The sequence below is a fragment of the Andrographis paniculata genome, unplaced genomic scaffold (genome assembly GCF_009805555.1).
Source record: "Andrographis paniculata isolate CXL003 unplaced genomic scaffold, ASM980555v1 Contig79END, whole genome shotgun sequence".
Taxonomy (NCBI): domain Eukaryota; kingdom Viridiplantae; phylum Streptophyta; class Magnoliopsida; order Lamiales; family Acanthaceae; genus Andrographis; species Andrographis paniculata.
In genome coordinates, this window is record NW_026137616.1 from 2,546,208 (window position 1) to 2,552,207 (window position 6,000).

Sequence of the window (6,000 nt, forward strand, 5' to 3'; positions counted from 1 at the left end):
TATGATATTATATATCGAGTAGAGTTGGAATCAGTGGAGTTAAATTTGCTTAATATAAAATTAAATTCAATTTTCTTAATATAATTCTATGTACAAGTTAAATTGAATTAGAGGGTAAATATTTACTCTTAGTGTTGATTTTGGAACATCAATTCTGGCAATAGTGTGAACCTAGTATTATTTATACATTTGCTTAGGTTATGTTATACATTTTATAGTTATGATTGAAAAAAAAGGGGGATTGAAATATATATATATATGTCAATACATGGATCGATTTATATATATATATATAAGATAAGTTATTGAATTTTTTGAAAAAGAAATAATAATAATCATTGTAGAACAATGCAGCAATGGAAAATGCTCAAGGTATTACATGTTTTCTGCAAAACAAAATTTTCAAGACAAGAAATAATTTTAAAATTGTAGAAGAAGAAATATAATATCTATATATATATATATATATAGATAGATATATATAAAGGATCAGCCAAGATTTAGCAAATAAAGGCCCCATATGCAAGCTTCTTCTACTACTCTGATCTTGCATATATGATATATATATATATATATGTTTCTTTCAGACAACCCAATATATGTTTCAATTAATTTGTCCATGCACACACACATACATACATTATACATATATATATATATATATGGTTGTCACAGACTACAAGTAACAATCAAGCATGCTGCATGATGTATATTGTCAAATTAAATCTCATGTGTGTGTGACTGTGTTTGCCAAAGCTCAAGCATGGAGGCCTCATTCAATGTTTTCTTCATATATATATATATATATATATATATAGAGAGAGAGAGAGAGAGAGAGAGAGAGAGAGATTGTATAAAGCACATATAGCTAGGTTGTTGATGGAGTGAGGGTTGGATCCAGCTGAGCTTGATTGGGATCATTTTGTTTGAGCACACTTGAATGTTCTATCTTATATACATATATATATATATATTATGATGATTCGAAACACAATAGATCAATATAATAGTTGTTTGGAAAGTACTTATAAATGAAAGCCTTATAAACCCACACACACTCACACAATGTAAACCCTAAATTAATTATACTACAATACCTTAATAATATCATTTTAAAAACATTTCCCCTTCTCATTATATAAAAATTCTAAACTCTAATCTCTAATACTACACACTATATGTGAATACATCAAAATTCATAGTATCAAACAAAACCACCACCCCTTTTCACTTGTCACTAACTAATGAAAAAGAATCCACATTCAACTATTTATGTAGTTACTATATATGAACTGAACCGATGATCCAAGAAACGCTTGTGTCGAAAATCGACATGCACTTTAAGGTAGACAACATGGGCCAAATGAAGAGGAAATTGATGGGCACATAGGTAGCCAAGACTCAAGAAATAGCATGATTTCTTGTCTTAATTGTCTTGGAAGAGCCACATATATACATATATATATATACATATATATATATATACACATATATGTGTGTGTATTTGGTGAAAACAAGAACAACATTAATAACCTGGCAAATGATTAAGAGTGGAGGCCTTATTGTACTCAAATTCTTGCAATGTTTGTACCTTGTAGGGAAGCCTTCATTTTCCTTGTTCTTTCTTGTTTTTCTTCACCACCCATTCCACAAACAATTTCTCAATAAACCCATATTTAATTTTGTCCCTTTATCATAAGAAAATGTTTGATTTGAAGATATGGCCATGGAATAGGCTAAAAACATATGTTTCTTGGTGTTGCCACTAAAGAAGCATTGTGTAGATCATGTTGTTTGATATATACATACAATACATACATATATACACATATATAGTAGGTAGAGGCCAAAAAGTGCCACCTCAAAAGATTTTGGGATTATATATGTAGTGATTGTAAAGAGTTTGCATTGTGTTTGGTTTGTTGTGTTTATAGAGTGGTTTAATGTGAAATTTTGTAAGATAATAATATATTTTTAAAAATATAAGAATTGTATAATATCAAATAAAAAATCACTAAAAGAACAAAATATTCATTTGGACATAATGAACTAATTTAATTATAATGGGAGTTTGGTGAATTTTATTTGAATGGCTATCTATATATTTTAATAACAAAAGGCCAAGAAAGGTCATGTTCATGTGCCCTAAAGCTTTGGTAACCAAACTTTGAGGCCCTTTGTGCTCCCAAGTTGGAGTTACCTTTGCATATATAATTATATATATACCAGGTGTATATATTCTTTTAACCAAAAAAAAAAAAAAATACAGTATTTTTTCAAAAATATTAATATATTACACATATTCATTATTTTTATACTATCTTGTTCGGCTCTAAATGTCTTATTTATTTTTTGCACGTTGATATTTAAATATTAATTATTACTCCAACGTAGTACAAATTAAGAAAAAATTACAAAAATACTTTTATTATCTTATAATACTAATAGAATGATATTTGTACAAATATAAAGATATTTTTAATGTTAAGTACAATTACGTAAAAGATAATTAAATGTGATCGTTAGAGACATACGGATAAAATATTTTTTACACAATTTTCTATATCTCATTAAAAAAATTTCATTCAAATTATATCACAAAAAAAAAAAAACACGGAGTGATGACAACTTACTATTAATTATATAATATTCTTAACTTCATTAATGTACAATAATGGGTACTTGTCACAATTAAATTATCTCAATAAACTCATTTGTTTGCCTAATTAAGGATTGTGTTTTCAGAGTTAAAGAAAATCTCCTATATATATATATATATATATATATTATGAAAAATCACAACTTTTTATATACCCACAAATGCATTTTTATTTTTTTTTTTCTGAATAAATAAAATAAAATTAATAGATGATTAGATATGTGGGCCCAAAATGGATTGATAAGTGGTTGAATTTTGAATGTGGGCTTAGTGAGCAATTTTTGTTCTTAGAATTCATTTGGGTCAGAAAGAAATATATTTCCAGACTCAATGATCCAAATTATGTTTTGATCCTCTCACTCTCAACCAATTTTTACTTTAAATATGATCTTGGGATTTTTATTTTTTTTTTTTCTGTATTTTATTTTAAATTTTGCATGAATTATATATTTTAAAATTTTAAATATAAATTTGGGTTTGTTTGATTTGCATCCAAACCAAATATTTTACTATCTCCTAAAAAAAATCACTATTTTTTATTTTTTATTTTTTCACAAATACGATCTCTAAGTATTTTTAAATCAAAATTAAAAAAATTAATAAATAAAATTCAAACCCAAATATAAACCTAAGAAATCCATATATTTTTAACTAGTAGATTAAATTAAAAACAAAAATCATATAGAAAGACATCAAGAAATAGTAGTCAAAAGTCATAATACATACAAGGTAATTCTAAAAAAGAATTTCATTAATAATTATTTATTCATAAGAAAGTCTTTTAAAATATTTTCTAAAATTCCAACTGCTTGTTTCATTTTATTTTTTATGTTTTTTGTATCTTCTGGGCCATTTATATTTCTTCAGTTGGGCTATTAAATTCGATCTTAATTTAGTCTGCTGATCCATTCAAATCCTCCTTTAGTTTTTAATTTATATTTTTTTAGATAATGTTTACTTAGTATTTGTTAGGTAACGATTTCACATAAATATTATTAAAAATAATATAATATACACGTATTAACATAATATATAATATATATATATATATATTCATAATTTATTTACAGAAAATTAATAATTTAATATAAAAAAATTCTAATTTTATACTCCCTCTGTCTCATGTATCGTATCCGGGTTACTGTAGACACGAGAATTTAGGATAAGTATAATTATTAGTAAATAATTAAGAATGTATTATAAATAATTATAGATTTATATTAAAATAACTAATTAGTCTAATTAAAATTTAAAAAATTATAAAATAAAAAATTTTATAATGAGATTAAAGTGTATAATCATTTTCCAAAAAATATAAGTGACATAAGATATGAGACAAAAAAAAAAGGACAATATGGACACGATAAGTGGAACGGATAGAGTATTATAAATACATTTTTTTCATATCTAACATAAAAAAATAAAAAAAAATAAAAAAATGGCATACATCCAAAAGCCCAAATGTGCTTTCATTTTATAATTTATAATGGAGAGTTAAATAAAAATGTAAATATATTAAAGATTTATTAACCATTTTACCATAGTTATAAATATAGCAATATATAGTACTCCCTCCGTCCCACATAATTTGTCCCTATTTTCTATTTTTCTTCGTCCTACATAATTTGTTCATTCCTTTTTTGAAAATATAATTATACACTTTAATCTCATTTTAAATTTTAAATTTTATAATTTTTTAATCATAATTAAACTATTTAGTTATCTTAATCTTAATCCACAATTATTTTTATTATACGATAATTATTTTTACTAATACTCTTCTTAATTATTTACTAATCACATTTTACCTAAATTCTCATATCTACGGACCCATACGGAAGGAGTATTATTTATGTTTAAAAAGTAAAGTCCAAATATCTTTGATAAATATAAATTTAATACTCATATACCCAATTAATCTGAGTATTCAAAACTTCAAAATTATACACAATTATTTTTGTTTGTTTAGTGTTTTGATTTGGAGTTTTTTTTTTTTTTTCCGAAGTATAAAAAGTTGTGTTGACAATATAAAATATTATTTTATATTGAATATTAATTTTTTTATAAAATAATAAAATATATATTAAAAATTATATTGAAAAAATTATTTCACAAACAAACTCAAATTTTCTTTAAATACTTGTAAATTATTATAAACTATGAAAATATTATTAAAATATTTATTTTTATTACTTTTTAAATATTTTATCAAAATAAATAATATATTTATATTAAAAACTATACATTATTGAACATAATATTAATGGAAATCAAAGGGAAAGTGTTTAAATAATATTTGTATTATACAACCATTATCCCACTATATTACTCACTCTGTCTCGATACAATATTTTTATTTATCATTTTTGTCCCTCCCAAAACAATAGTCTTATTTCCATAAATAATCATATCATCGTAAAACTACCCCTACTATTTCATTTTTATTACACAATTACTACTATTTTTTACACTAATACACTCGTAAGGGCAAAAAAATATTTTATCTATATTTTTTACCAACTATCAATATAATATCAATATTCCTTAAATCTCGTTCTCAACCCAATTAAGAGTAATCATATATAATAGACAAAATTTACATGTTACAAAAAATATTAAAAATCAATCACAATAAAGAAAACCATAAACAATAATCAATCAAGCTTGGCCAGTGGTATTCAGACTATTATTCCACTTTCATGCAACATAATAAATTACTGGGTGAATTGTATATGTGTATTATGTGTCATTCAATTTAATTTAAAGATATAAAATATTGGTACAGTTTTTATTATTTAATTTATCATTATGTTAGTAAATATTGTGCACAAAAAGTTCTATTTTATGCACAAATATAAGAATTTTATACATCACTTTAATTAACACAATATTTTCTGCATTTATTTTAAAATGCATGTACTATATTTTCTCATTAATATTTGACATGCTTCACTTATTACCGATTGTTATTATTTTTGTTACAATTTTATATAAATATTATTTTTTTTTTTCAGAAAATATGATTATTAGATGCAATATCTTAAATAAAATATAGTATGTAGTACTTCCTTTAGTTCCAAACAAAAATATACATTTAGATTTTTTTAGTAGATTAAAGTATAATAATATTTTATTAGTCTGTGGAAGTGTATAAGATGATTTTGACGTATTTATTCTTTGTATTTTATGTATATGTTAAATGGTATACATTTGTAATTTATGTAAAAATTAAATAATATTTTAGGCTTAATGTATGATCACTTTTATTATAATAGAAAATAAATACTTTTGAGTTAAATAAGAAAAAAAAAAAAAAAAAAAAAAAGACAATTGGGAGAAGG